Below are 15691 nucleotides of genomic sequence, written 5' to 3'. Positions count from 1 at the left end.
CTCCAGCTGAATAAGAAGAGGAAATCAGCAAAGTTATACTTACCCTCCTGCTTTTTCTCCTCCTTCAATCTGGACTTTTATTAGTTATTTCTACCATGTTAGTTTTATCATATTCTGTTACTACAAATCTCACAACTATTTTGCTGTATCTTCCCTGTCATTCCTTTTGCTGAATCATCTCTGTTCATCTACTAAATGGCTGATATTCATCTTCTTACAGTTAATCAAAAACTTATAGATATTATTTACCTTCAGTTCTTACATTGTTCAAATAAACTTGTCAGCTGATAGTTGGACTGAGATCATACTTTCTTTCCCCTGATGACTTGTAGGCTTTGTACCACTGTTCTATAAAGCTAAATATTCCCTTCATGTATCTGATCCTTCCCCTAGGTCTCCCCTAAAGGTAAATTAACCTTTTTAATGGGATAAACAGAGAATGCATTCCTTACCTCTGAAATCCAATTTTTTAAAAACTAGGCCACAGGGGCGCCTGGGTGGCTCAGTGCGTTAAAGCCTCTGTCTTCGGCTCAGGTCATGATCCCAGGGTCCTAGGATCAAGCCCCACATTGGGCTCTCTGCTCAGCAGGGAGCCTGCTTCCTCCTCTCTCTGACTACCTCTCTGCCTACTTATAATCTCTGTCTGTCAAATAAATAAATATTTTTAAAAAACCAAAAACCAAAAAACAAAACTAGGCCACATAATGATGTTGATGACTGTATAGTTGACCCTTGAACAACATGGATTTGAATTATATGGATCCACTTATACATGGATTTTTTATAGTACAGTACTGTAAATTCATTTTCTCTTCCTTATGGTTTTCTTAATAACATTTTCTTCTCTCTAGCTTACCTTATAGTAAAAATACAGTATATAATACATTTGGCATATGTGTTAACCAACTGTTTATGTTATCAATAAGACTTCTGGTCAATGGTAGGCTATCAGGTGTTTAAGATTTTTAGGGAGTCAAAAGTTAACGCACAGATTTTCAACTGCATTGGGAGAGGGTCAGTGTCCATAATCCCCACACTGTTCAAGGGTTAATGTATACTAATTTTTCGTTATTACCTGCCCTTTTGATCTGTAGAACTAAGATTTCTTTAGTAGGAAGTTTCTTAAGTTAGACGTTTCAATATTTTTCTGTTCTAATGTTGAATTCTCCATTTCCAAAACAAAATTGAGCATTCGTTTCATCTCTTTTCATTCTCATTTCACTTTGTTCAACTTTCAAAAGCCTGTTGTCATGCCCCTTACTGACTTTTCAACAGTGTTAATTCTCCCTTTTGCTTCCAAGATGGCCATTTATTTCTCTGATTTTGTTTTTCTTCCTTTTCTTTCTTGAGCTCTGCCAGAATATGATTTATTATCTCCTGTTGACTATTTCTCCCTTACCAATAAACCTTGTCTATTATTTTAAAGAAATGATTGTTTCATTAAATTTGTTAGGCCAATACAGTTTCCTCATGTTTCTCATGTCACTTGTTTTTCCGTTTCTTTTTTCCTTTTTCTTGCAGCATTTTTGTGTAGATACTGTGCTTGTTTCTTTTTTATTATTTACCCTGAATGATGTGAACTCTTCTAGGATCAGTTATTTGCAAGAGGACTGTGGAAGGAAGAAGCAGGCTTGGTTCTAGACGAAAAGGTAGTCACTGATGTACAAGAAAGCATTTTATGACAGAGTGTTTTATGCATGTATGTGTGAGAGAAAAGAGACAAAGAGAATGTGTCTGAGAACAAATGAGATAAAGTTGTTTAGCCATGACTTCTTGCTTCACCAAGAAAGTGTGTTCTGCAAAGACGGTTTATCTCTGTTTTCTCCTTTGCTCTTCCTTTCCTGGCAGTTCATGCAGCCAAACGATCCAAGGAAGCTCTCACTGCCCTCCTATACATCCTGATCCCACTATAAACACAAGTTCTCTCTCACATGCTCTACAAGCTCTGAGATCTCTTCCTACTAGTTCCCTCTTTTAATCTCTTCCTGCTTACACTGGACAATATTTCTCAAATATTTTGGTTTGGGGTTATAGGATTTCTGGACTCATCAAAGACGTAATCTCTGTGTCTCATTCTCCTTGTTGTTTCAGGGTAATTTCAGAAAGAAGAGGGAACCAATGTCTCTACTCTGCCATCTTAGAAATCAAAAGTCTTGGCTTAGAGTTTTAAAACAACACAAATGAGCTTCCAGAGCCAAAGCCTACATGAAGCAAACATGGTATTATATAAAGTCAACAAACTACTTAAGACAAATGATACCAACACTAATATGAATAATCCATTTGATGTACAGATAATGTACAGAGCAAAAACAAATGAATAAATCACGATCATGTTCTGTTTCCTCAAACTATAAAAACTAGCAACACATATAAAATAACATTGATGATGACATTAGTTTTTCCTGTCAGCTAAAATAAAACAAATACTCTGATAAAAGTAACTCACAAGATAATAAGGAGAATATCCTTCACTTTCAATATTTCAGTGCAGTTTCTTGTAGTTATATTAAATAGTACACCAACATATTGTATACTGATTCCTATGAAATGTTCTAAAGCGGCATTCAGAGTGTGCCATAACTGAGACTCTTCTATGCCTGAATAAACAGAAAGAAAGCATAAAAGGCCTATATATACTACTACAGCATGTTTCTAACCTATAATTAATTCTTAACATAAAATAAACCTCCAACACATATCATCAATCACTTAATTCTACTGTTATCAAGATGGTATCTAATTAACTTTATTATTTTCTATAAATGCCAAAGCAATTCAATTGTAAAGGAAGAATATTCAAAACATTCCTTTTGGGGTGCCGGGGTGGCTCAGTGGTTTAAGCCACTGCCTTCGGCTCGGGTCATGATCTCAGGGTCCTGGGATCAAGCCCCGCATCAGGCTCTCTGCTCAGCGGGGAACCTGCTTCCCCCTCTCTCTCTGCCTGCCTCTCTGCCTACTTGTGATCTCTCTGTCAAATAAATAAATAAATCTTTTTTTTTAAAGAAGATTTTATTTATTTATTTGACAGAGAGATCACAAGTAGGCAGAGAGAGAGACAGAGAGAGAGGAGGAGGAAGCAGGCTCCCCGCTGAGCAGAGAGCCTGATGCGGGACTTGATCCCAGGACCCTGAGATCATGACCCGAGCTGAAGGCAGAGGCTTAACCACTGAGCCACCCAGGCGCCCCTAAATAAATAAATCTTTAAGGAAAAAAAGAAAACAAACTTGGGGCGCCTGGGTGGCTCAGTGGGTTAAAGCCTCTGCCTTCGGCTCAGGTCATGATCCCAAGGTCCTGGGATCGAGCCCCGCATCAGGCTCTCTGCTCAGCAGGGAGCCTGCTTCCTCCTCTCTCTCTCTCTCTCTCTGCCTGCCTCTCTGCCTACTTGTGATCTCTGTCTGTCAAATAAACAAACAAAATCTTTAAAAAAAAAACAAAACTTGCTTTTTGCTAGCACGATCTCTTTATTAGGAATGTTTACCACTTTAAAATGAAAAATGTGATACTTACAAGAGAGGCCAAGGCTTATTGTTTTTACCTCTAAAATATCTCTGGCATCAACTCCCTCTTCTCTCTTCACTGTAACTCTAACTTAGACTCTAATTGTACCTAATGTCCCAATTTCAACTGAACCCCCAGTCTCCACTTTCTACCTACCCATAACCTCACTTACACAGTAACAGATACACCAAGTTGCTGATAGATGAATCAAGACATGCCACGATAACAATTTTTCAATGACTCTCTACCACCTACAAATAAAGTTCCAATTCCAAACAAGAGAATTCACAATCCGACTGAACACAAGCAAATTCTGTAGGCTTCTCCCACTTCATACACCCTGAAATTTTTGCCCAAGAATCCCTAGAATACATACTACACTTTTCTGCCTCTGCTTTTGCTCATTCCCTCTTACATGAAATGCTCTCATCCATTTCCATAAAACTAGCTCAACACCTCTTTTCATAACTCTTCTCAAGTAACCCTTGTATAAAGTCTCTCATGCTCTTCTGAGTCAAAATTAATCTCTCCTATCTCTAAGCCCCTAGTTTTACCTTCCTGCTGGGAACATTTACTGTTTACCTTATAAGCACAAAAAGCTAAGCACTGGAGATAAAATGATAAGTAAGATAGTTTCCCATTTTCTAAGACTTTAGAGATGAACAGTACTCAGAAGAATGGTGGTGTTGATGGTGATGAAAGGTGTGATGTATCTACAGAACAGCATGGGAAATTTTTTCCAAAATGTAAACCTCATTCCTTACCACCCCCACATCTAGTTTGTGATAGACTCTATTAGAAGCAAATATGGAGGCAATGTAAACGGTGTTATTGCTATGAAGACGTAGGCACAAGTTACTATGGAAGCACAAGGATTGGCTTTTACTACCTTCCATTTTGGATTATATTTATTAGTATAGACAATCGTTCCCCTCACCAGCTTAAAACTGACTGAATTAAGAAATAACATGCATGCTTAGTATACTCAAATACGTTGCACAATACTCAAGTACACAAAATTATTTTTTAAAGTTTTTATTTTAAGAAGTTCTCTGTCCTGCAGGAACTTTTATGTTAAAACAAAATATGAAATATGAAATAGTGATTTTTTAATTAGAATTTAAAGACCATACTTTGTTATAATCCTGAAGAAGAAACACTTAAAAATAACATATGGAGAAATATAGCATAGAAGAAAAATAAAAACATTCTTTGTGTATACATTTCTTTTAATATGTGACATTTTACCTATCATAATAAAAGCTCTGGGGAGGATAAGTAATGTATTTTTTTACTTATACTTAGGGAAAGCTTCCTAAAAAAAAAAACAGGATATCATGTCTAATTAAAAAGATGAGTATTGGAGCGCCTGGGTGGCTCAGTGGGTTAAGCCGCTGCCTTCGGCTCAGGTCATGATCTCAGGGTCCTGGGATTGAGCCCCGCATCGGGCTCTCTGCTCAGCAGGGAGCCTGCTTCCTCCTCTCTCTCTGCCTGCCTCTCTGCCTGCTTGTGCTCTCTCTCTCTCTCTGTCAAATAAATAAATAAATAAATCTTTTAAAAAAAAAAAAAGATGAGTATTGTAGAGTTAATAAATTAAACTGAGGGGAAAATAAAGGGAAAAAAGACAGCAAATGTTTTCAGAAAAATATATAATGCAGGGGCGCCTGGGTGGCTCTGTGGGTTAAGCCTCTGCTTTTGGCTCGGGTCATGATCTCAGGGTCCTCGGATCGAGCCCTGCATCGCATCGGGCTCTCTGCTCAGCAGGGAGCCTGCTTCCCCTCCTCTCTCTCTGCCTGCCTCTCTGCCTACTTGTGATCTCTGTCAAATAAATAAATAAAATCTTAAAAAAAAAAAAAGAAAAATATATAATGCAGACACTAAGGGGAGTTAGAAGGTTTAAGTAATTCAAGGTTCTTCAAGATCTAAGCAGGGCACCTGGGTGGCCCAGCGGGTTAAGCCTCTGCCTTCGGCTCGGGTAGTGATCTCAGGGTCCTGGGATTGAGCCCCATATCGGGCTCTCTGCTCAGCAGGGAGCCTGCTTCCTCCTCTCTCTCTGCCTGCCTCTCTGCCTACTTGTGATCCCTGTCAAATAAATAAATAAAATAAAATATCTTTTAAAAAAAGATCTAATGCAAATATGAGGTTAATGTAAGTATGGTGTATTACAGCAAAGAATGTGTCTCAGGGGGCGCCTGGGTGGCTCAGTGGGTTAAGCCTCTGCCTTCGGCTCAGGTCATGATCTCAGGGTCCTGGGATCAAGCCCTGCATTGGGCTCTCTGCTCAGCAGGGAGCCTGCTTCCTTCTCTCTCTCTCCCTGCCTGCCTCTCTGCCTACTTGTGATCTGTCAAATAAATAAATAAAATCTTAAAAAAAAAAAAAAAAAAGAATGTGTCTCAGATGACACGGAAGCCTGCCATCCCTAGTGCCATAAACTGAGAATGGGCAATGAAAGGATTGGGTAGATCTGCTTCCCAATGGACCTTTAGTGGGTTATGGGTGTCAGAGCTACCAGTCCTCTGTCTTTGGGCCTGGGGTAGCCAGAGCCCAAAACTGGTCATCTCCGGCCAAGAATAAACACATTCTTATATCCTTTATTATCAGTTTCACTACGTGTCAAGACATGAAACAGTTTGGAAAAAATGGGTGGTAGATCAAAGCCACACACAAATGTGAAGGGAAATACAAAAGATGAGAAATTCAAGACAAATTCTCAGGCTCTTTCTATAGCCAAGAGCAGTATTTCGTGTTCTTTCAGTTTCCCATTTGCCCGTTTTACATTATTTGGTTTTTTTTGCAGGTAATGGCAATGAAAGACTCTTGACACCTGGCTTACCGGACATCCCATGAACACCACCACCACTCCTTTGAGAATCATTTGAGTAAGGATCTGTCTGAAAGAATGTCTAAGTGCCTGGTTTTTTATTCCTGCCTTCTGGATCATTTCTCTTGACATGAGAGGCCCTCCAACAACAAATGTCAGTCTTGACACTTAATTTAGGTTCACAGATGATGTGTGTTAGCCTGTTCCCCTCAATGCTGCTAGGTCCCAACTTACTTAGAGAGAAAGGAGAGAGAGGCATTGTTGGTATGAATCAGAAAGAACTAAAATTCAAATATGGCTTGCCCTGCAAAATAAAACAGACTAACCCACAGAGAAGCAGACAGTGTAATTAGGCAAAGGCACGATTAGAAAGTTGAGGCAGAATTTTAGAAAGCTCAAAGAGAAAATGCTTCTGCAAATGTATTCAAGGTAAGACATGGAAAAAAAAAATCAACATTTCCAGCTGCTATAAGTAAAAAAAGGCCCAGGAGCAATAGATGCTACCCATCTTCCCTAAATACTGCCAGTCCTTCTTGTTGTTCATTTCCTTTTCTTTCACAGCCAACTACTTAACAGTTATCAGTAGCCTGGGAGTTAAGGTTAGACTGCACAGAGTTAAGAATTCTCTTTATCTGCTTACCACTCATTTACTTCTTAACCTTTTGCAATATAACCTCTATTTCAACATGCTGACACATGGGATTAAAAAAAATAGTCGATTTGATACTCCAGAAAAATTGCAAATATATAGTGATTCTTTTCTAAATGACTAGGGAATGATAAGGTTCTGCAAAGTGTGTCTGAAATGAAAAACCTATAAAAAAGTCTAGCTGAGGGGCGCCTGGGTGGCTCAGTGAGTTAAAGCCTCTGCCTTCGGCTCAGGTCATGATCCCAGGGTCCTGGGATCGAGCCCTGCATCGGGCTCTCTGCTTGGCAGGGAGCCTTCCCCCCACCCCCCCGCTATGCCTGCCTCTCTGCCTGCTTGTGATCTCTGTCTGTCAAATACATAAATAAAATCTTTAAAAAAAAAAAAAAAAAGTCTAGCTGAGAAAGGAAGTGAAAATAGGAGGGGATATTACAAGGGCAAAGTAAAAAGGTGAAGGAAGTGGTGTTGTTTAATATGCCTACGATTCTCTGCTGGATATAAAATCCAGATGGAAGTTCTCTTTACATTCTCTTGCTCTTAATCATTTTATTAGGGATATTTCCCTAATCTACTGGCTAATTATGACTTATAAATATTCTAGCTGACTGCTGGATATGTCTTCTTGTACATACTGCTACCACCTAAAGCGAATCACTGTCCACCTTCACACTAGATTTCCTCCACCACTTGACCATCTATTTTGTTAACAGTATCCCTATATTCTCAATTACTTATGTTCAAAACAAAATAGTTTTTGCGGTTCTAACTCTGCATCTAATGAGTCAACAAACTGTGTATCCTTCTCAGTGCCTCTAAAAGCTATCATTTCTTTTCCATTTGCATATAGTTAGCCTCATTTAAAGGCCTTATTGGGGGCCTGGGTGGCTCAGGGGGTTAAGCTACTGCCTTCGGCTCAGGTCATGATCTCAGGGTCCTGGGATCAAGCCCCACATCGGGCTCTCTGCTCTGTGGGGAGCCTGCTTCCTCCTCTCTCTCTGCCTGTCTCTCTGCCTACTTGTGATCTCTGTCTGTCAAATAAATAAATAAAATCTTTAAAAAAAAAAAAAAAGGCCTTATTACCTCTGTCTAGATAGAAAGCCTCCTACATGAATATCCTACTATCAGACTTTCCTCAAAATACCCATCTTAGGGATCAAAGTCAAATTATTTCTAGCATACCTCTTTGTGTCACTTCCACTGCTTTAAGACCTTCTATGGCTTATTCTGTACTATTCTTTTATACGAATCTGCTGATACAGTGCCATCTAACCTGGGTGCCTTCACCTATGCTATTCCTTCTATCTACAATGCTTTCTCCCCCCACCTCCCTGCCCCTCTCACTGTCTACTAAATAGTTAAGAGTACAGCTCAAACACAGACTGCTCTCTTCAAATCCTGCTCTGACACTTGCAACCCGTAGGACTTTGGGAAGGTTACTTAATGTCTTTGTGCCCCTATCTTCAGAGTGCATCTATAAATTGTACTTGACGCAAAAGGCTCTTCTGAGGATTGAACACATCGATTCAGGTAAAGCACTGAAGAGCACCTAGAACATCAGAGTATACAGTAATGCCAGCAATAATTAATAATAGTCATCTTAAAGCTCTACTAATAATTTCCTTTGCTTTCACACAATTAAAGTCCCCTCTCTTATATTCCCACACCACTGTATATCTGTACTATTTTTAGTACAGATTTAGTCTTAAATTAGAGTCCTTTGAGACAGGAGGCTATCATTCATGTTTTTTTATCCCATGGTATTCTTCTGCATTTCAAACTCTTCCACAATAGAATCTAAGCACAAACACAGATTTTAAAAGCAACTTTTTACAGAAGAGAAGAGTTCTGTGTGGCCAGGAGAGTACAAAAGAATGAGATGAGTGATGAATGCAAGCAGGTGCAGGTGAAGAGTGACAGCCAGAGTTTATGACAGAGGTCAGTTTGCCGTGCTACCTCGTTCATTCATTCTTCCATTAACTTCACAGATATTGCTGAACCCAATGTACTAGACACTGGGCAAGCTGCAAGCAGTTCCCTGTCACAAGACTATAGGATATAAACAAAAGATTATGGTTATTTCAAAGGGAGTGGAAACTTGAGGAACCAAGGATTTTTTTTTTTTTTGACCCAACCATTATTTATATAGGCTATTCCTTGGGGTCATTTAGAGCTACTTTGGTTAGCATACACTCCCAAGTAATAACAGTGGTTGTCTTTGGGTTGGGTGGAGTGAAGGTATTTTTTTTCTGTTTATCCTATGTGAACATCAATTGATTTTCAAATATTAAAAAAATTTTTTTTTAATTTTTGAAAGTTTTCTTTCATTCTGTGTCAATTAACAAGTACTCATTTACTACAGCTTACATGTTATAAGCTTTAATTATGTTAATCTCTTCCCATTTTTTGAGAAACACACTGCTGTTAAACCAAGTTACTTTTAATTGAGTAGAGTCTTCCCCTCAAGAATGCAAGTACTTGGGGCACCTGGGTGGCTCAGTGGGTTAAAGCCTCTGCCTTCGGCTCAGGTCATGATCCCAGGGTCCTGGGATCGAGCCCCACATCGGGCTCTTTGCTCAACAGGGAGCCTGCTTCCCTGTCTCTCCCTGCCTGCCTCTCTGCCTACTTGTGATCGCTGTCTGTCAAATAAATAAATAAAATCTTAAAAAAAAAAAAAAAAAAGAATGCATGTACTTGATTGGTTGGTTAACATGTGGATATTGAGCTTAGTAAAATTATATAACTAATAAAATCAAACACAGGGCTCAGAATGTATTAAGTACTTAAAACAATATATAAAAACCTACTGATTTAGAATCTACATTTTACACAAATCAAAACCACAGTGAGATACTACCTCACACCAGTCAGAATGGCTAAAATTAACAAGTCAGAAAGTGACAGGTGATGGAGAGGATGTGGAGAAAGGGGAACCCTCCAACACTGTTGGTGGGAATGCAAGCTGGTGCAGCCACTCTGGAAAACAGCACAGAGGTTCCTCAAAAAGTTGAAAATAGAGCTTCCCTATGACCCAGCAATTGCACTACTGGTTATTTAACTGAAAGATACAAATGTAGTGATCCAAAGGGGCACGTATACCCAAATGTTTATAGCACCAATGTCCACAATAGCTAACTATGGAAAGAACCTAGATGTTCATCAACAGAAATATGGATAAAGAAGATAAAGATGTGATGGATATATATATACACACATATATATATTTATACATATACATATGTACATATATTTATATTTATTTATATATTTATTATTTATTTTTATATTTATAATATTTTTATATTTTATATTATTTCTATTTATTTATTTATTTGTGTGTGTGTGTGTATACACATATATATGGATACTATGCAGCCATCAAAAAGAAAAACAAAATCTTGCCACTTGCAACGACATGGATGGAACTAGAGGGTATCATGCTAAGTGAAATAAATCAGAGAATGACAATTATCAAATGATCTCTCTGAAATGAGGAATCTGAGAGGCAGGGGGGGGGGGGGTGTCAGAAGGGAGGGAAAAAATAAAACAAGACAGGACCGCGGAGAGAGACAAACTGTAAGAGGACCGCGGAGGGAGACAAACCATAAGAGACTCTTCAGAAGATCTTCAGATCTTCATAAGAGATCTCAGGAAAGAAACTGAGAGTTGCTGGAGGGGAGGAGGATGGGAGGGAAGGAATGGCGGGGTGACGGGACTTTGGGGAGGGTATGTGCTATGGTGAACACTGTAAATTGTGCAAGACTGATGATTCGTAAACCCGTACCCCTGAAGCAAATAATAATTATATGTTAATTAAAAAAAAAAGAATCTACATTTTAACAAGATCCTCAGGCGATTCCTATGTATGTTAAAATCTGAAAAGCACTGAAGTTAAAGCCCTTACAAGCAGGAATAATAGAACAACATCACATCTGCCTTGTTCATCAGTACTTCCTTAGGACCCAGCAGTGCCTGAAACACATAAATATTTGTTGAATAAATATGTAAATGATATTACTTCTGAGTAGACAATTAGAAAGACACTGGAGATTATATTTATTTTCTGCCAGAGTTCCTAGAAAAGGGTGCTTAGTATTTGCTGCAATGCTGTCAAATTATTTTAATGAAATGTTGGCCTAAACAATCTACAAAGGCTACGTGTAATCTTTTCTAAAACAAGTCCTTGCTCATTGGTCTGAGAGCCGTGTGTCTCCTTCAGTTATTTTTCTAGCCTCCCATCTTTTTTTTTATTATGTTATGTTAGTCACCAAACAGTACATCATTAGGTTTTGATGTAGTGTTCTATGATTCATTGTTTGCATATAATACCCAGTGCTCCACGCAATCTGTGCCCTCCTTAATACCCATCACCAGGCTCACCCATCCCCCTCCCCCCTCCCTTCTAAAACCCTCAGTTTGTTTCCTAGAGTCTGTAGTCTCTCATGGTTCATCTTCCACTTCGATTTTTCCTCCTTCATTTTTCCCTTCTTCTAATGTCCTCCATGCTATTCCTTATGCTCCACAAATAAATGAGACCAAATGATAACTGACTTTCTGTTTGATTTATTTCACTCAGCATAATCTCCCCCAGTCCCATCCATGTTGATGCAAAATTTGGCTGATGGCTGCATAATATTCCACTGTGAATACGGACCACATCTCCTTTGTCCATTTGTCTGTTGAAAGGCATCTTGGCTCTTTCCACATTTTTCTAGCTTCCCACCTATGGGCACATTCCTCTAGTTACTCTAGAATCTATCCCTCAAAGCAAATTTATTTCAAGATTTTTAACTACAACCTCTGAGAGAAAACTTACTATTTAATTTCCAGTCTATGAACTCCATCTGCCTGTATTTCCAACTCTTATTTCCTACACCTCAGATTCAGTATGTTCAAAAGTAACAATTCTATTCTCCATCAACCATCTCCCTCCCCTATTTACGAGAAGGTTGCTCTCCATTCTTAGACTCAAGTTTTATAGGTCTTAGAGGAGAGAGACCACCTTGTCCAACAATATCATCTTACAGAGACCAGGTTCTAGAAGAATTAAATGACAGCACAAGAGGCTAATTATTGGCAATATCCAGAGCTACAACCTGAATCACCGTACTGCCAATACCTTATTACATGCTGGATTTCTGATAAAATGCTCATTTTTGTCAACAACACTTAAATTCAGTTTTTCAAAACCCAAGTTCTAAGTATCACGTAGATCCACGAAATCAAGTTCTGTATATTGCTGACATGTCTCTTTTTCCTTTTTCTTCCTTTTCAGACATACTGCACTTTCTTTCCACTTGGGGTTCCTTTAATATCCAGTGCCAAGTCCTCTATGCCCTTGAAACCTACCACCAGAAACAGACTCTAAAATATGAATGCCTCAGGGCTACTGGGTCTCTCAATCAGTGAAACGTCCAACTCTTGGTTTGGGCTCAAGTCATGATCTCAGCTCATGAGATCAAGCCCCGAGCACCTCCACTGGCTCCACCTCAGTGCAGAGTATGCTTTGGATTCTGTTTCCCTCTCCTATGACCCTCCCCCATCCTCTAAAATAAAATAAATAAGTAAAATATGAATGCCTCTTCCTGCCTTTTCTTTTTTTTTTTTTTTAAAGATTTTATTTATTTGACAGACAGAGATCACAAGTAGGCAGAGAGGCAGGCAGAAGAGAGAGGAAGGGAAGCAGGCTCCCTGCTGAGCAGAGAGCCCAATGCGATGCAGGGCTTGACCCTGGGATCATGACCTGAGCCAAAGGCAGAGGCTTTAACCCACCAAGCCACCCAGGCGCCCCATGCCTTTTCTATCTTTACCCAAGGTGTTCAACCGAGATGGTTCCTGATGATTCAAACCCTCAAGCCCTAGCCATCCCCAGAATATCCCAATCTTTTCTACAAGGCTTCCCTCTTTTCTCAATCTCTCTTTTTTTTTTTTTTCAAGATTTTTTTTATTTATTTATTTGTCAGAGAGAGAGCAGAAGCAGGCAGAGTGACAGGCAGAGGCAGAGGCAAAGAGAGAGAAGCAGGCTTCCGCGCTGAGCAAGGAGCCTGATTCAGGGCTTGATCCCAGACGCTGGGATCATAACCTGAGCCAAAGGCAGCAGCCCAACTGAATGAGCCACCCAGGGACCCCTCTTTCCCAATTCTTTTTTTTTTTTTTTTTAAGATTTTATTTATTTGTCAGAGAGAGAGAGAAAGCGCACAAGCAGTCAGAGTGGCAGGCAGAGACAGAGAGAGAAGTAGGCTCCCTGCAGAGCAAGGAGCCCGGTGCAGGACTCCATCCCAGGATGCTGGGATCATGACCTGAGCAGAAGGCAGTGGCTTAACCGACTGAGCCACCCAGGTGTCCCTCTTTTCCCAATTCTTAATGCAATGCTCCATCACTCATTTTGAGCCATGTTCATAGGCTGTTCATCTGTTCATAGGCTGATCTTTATTCTTTGGAAATCTGCTATCTTCAAAAGTAGAAAGAATCTAGTATCATGGAGGTCCTCTTTTCACATCTGAGAAAACCAAGGCCCTGAGAAAAGTGACTAGCCTCATGTTACCTGAGAAATTGATGGTGATGAATTCTGAACTCAGTTCTCCTCACTCCTATTCAAAGCTTCTAACAACCACCTCTACGCATACCCAGTCTTTCCCGACATCCCCCCAACTGACAGTGCAAACAAAAGGCAGACATCAAAGCTATATGAAACTTTAGCATGGCTAGCAGCGACCATCCGTAATGAAGCACAAAAAGGGGTTGCTTCAGTAAACAGTCCTCCAAATGAACTAAAAGTTGAACCCACGGGGAAAGCATCAGAATGAGAGATGGTTAATTAAATTATCCCTCACTATAAATCTGTTGTAGTTCTCCACTGCCCGTAGAACCGAACACTCAATAGAGCATTAAGGTCCTTCCCGGTTGAGACCCAACGTCAGCTGCCGGCTCATTCCTAGCCTTCACTTCTCTACCCCATTCCTCCAGCCATTATCCTAATATGCACGCGGTGCTGCCCAAACCCGGTCGTTCCTTTCATGATTTTGCACCCTTGCACACATTGGTCCTAAAATATGCAGTGCTCTCCACTCCCCCCACCCCCCACCCCAGTGCCTGTCCTCTCGCAAATCCTGAGATGGCTCTCACGACCCTGCTCAAACATCACTACCCCAAGCAAAGTCTTATGAGGGTCTCGATCGCCCTCCAAAACTGAACTTGTCCCAGGATGCGGATTTTACTGGCTGACACAACCAGGAGTGTGGGAAGGACCGCCCCAGTGGTGAACTCACTGAGTGCCCTCACTCCCGGAGCGCACTCAGCCTCTGGCCCGCTTCGGTCCTGGGGGGCGGAGGAAGTAGGTGGCCAGAATGCTGGGGGATGCCGGGTGAGGGGACTCCAGCCACCGGAGATACCTGTCTGAAGGTACCCTCTCATCCCCCGCAACCAAAAGGAACCTTCTACCCCTTACCTCACCCAAGAGAGACGGCAACTCCGCTTTACGGCATTCACAGCAACTGCTGCAAAAGGTGCCGTCAAGTGCAGAGCCGTGGTTATTCTGGTTGCTGTCGGAGACGATCACGTTTAACTGACTGGGACCCCTACGTGGCCAGGCCTCCTGCCGCTTCTTCACCGTCCGAAGTTTACGGATCCCTGAGGATTTCCTAGCTTTCCAAAGTCCTTTCATCGCTTGCCGACGTAACAACTGCAGTATTGCACTGAGACGACATGAGATTTTAGTAAGGGGAGCAAGAATTGGAGAGCCTGAACTGTGTTTCTTAAAGAGTGTGAATTTGCTAGATAAAATATGGGATGCCAGTGAAAAACGTGAATGTCCGATAAACAACGAATAGTTTTTTAGTGCGTGTGCTACGCAGAGAGATTCAGAATAACTCCCTGAATTCTGTTTAGGGTACACCCATCATGTGGGGGGGCGGGGAACGGATGATGTAGAGGGAAATAGCAGCTGCATTTAATATTGCTCATGAGGTTGAGGTGCATGACATCCAAGCTCCAGAGGACCATTACACTCCGATTTACGTCTGGAAATAAACACGCATACAGTTCCGGCCCTGGCTTTTTGGATCCACAGTGTAATCCAAAGGATTGTTAAGCATCGGATATGTATCCATTTTGACGTGAATATTGAAAACTATAAAGCACTAAATACTGTAATTTTAAGTTGTTTCTACAAAAATTACTATTAGTCCATAGTAAAGACTAAAAATACTCCTTTTGTATATTTGAGTTTTCTAAACTTTGTTTTTTGGGAAGAGTATATAATGAAACATTTCCTGTTACGTTTTTCCTTCTAGAAACTTTCTGTGTACATACAAGCTTATTTGGTAGAAGTCCTCTTACGACTTAGAACTAGTTCTACAGACTTAGAAGTAGTACTTGGTAGATTAATCAAAAAATGTAATACCCAAAGGAAGGAAGTTATCAAGGATTAAAGGGATCACTGGAACACAAGTGCTAACTTGACACACCTAAGATGAGAAAATTTGAGCACCAAAATGAATAACTTACTGATTGAAACACTAATACATAAAAATTCTTGACTTCATAATAATTCGTTAAAAATGAAACACACTAGTCATGACTGAAGGTTGGCAGGGCATCAGATCACTATTCTAAAACTTGATCAAGATAAAAACATCAAGCATTTATCCTTTCTTGCATGAACTGCATTTCAGTGTAGCCAACATGCTAATGAGAATCCTAGCTAGCAAATGAGTGACAGAACAATT

The 15691-nt window shown here is 40.2% G+C and overlaps 1 protein-coding gene across 6 annotated transcripts in view; it reads right to left on the bottom strand.

Moving 5' to 3' along the window:
- The window catches only part of FKTN (fukutin), a 74950-nt gene extending 60418 nt beyond the window's left edge, over positions 1–14532 (bottom strand). For 2 of the 6 annotated variants that reach the window (XR_007122292.1, XM_047700212.1), the window contains exon 1: positions 14413–14532. The gene's annotated coding sequence lies outside the window, so the exon portion shown is untranslated. Of the gene's footprint in view, positions 1–2449; positions 2557–10851; positions 10909–14412 lie in introns of those variants that run through there. The other 4 variants (XM_047700207.1, XM_047700209.1, XM_047700211.1 and 1 more) reach the window with 4 other exon arrangements.
- Positions 14533–15691: the final 1159 nt, after the last annotated feature.

The sequence above is a fragment of the Lutra lutra genome, chromosome 13 (genome assembly GCF_902655055.1).
Source record: "Lutra lutra chromosome 13, mLutLut1.2, whole genome shotgun sequence".
Classification (NCBI taxonomy): Eukaryota; Metazoa; Chordata; class Mammalia; order Carnivora; family Mustelidae; genus Lutra; species Lutra lutra.
This window is presented reverse-complemented; position numbering and strand designations above follow the sequence as displayed.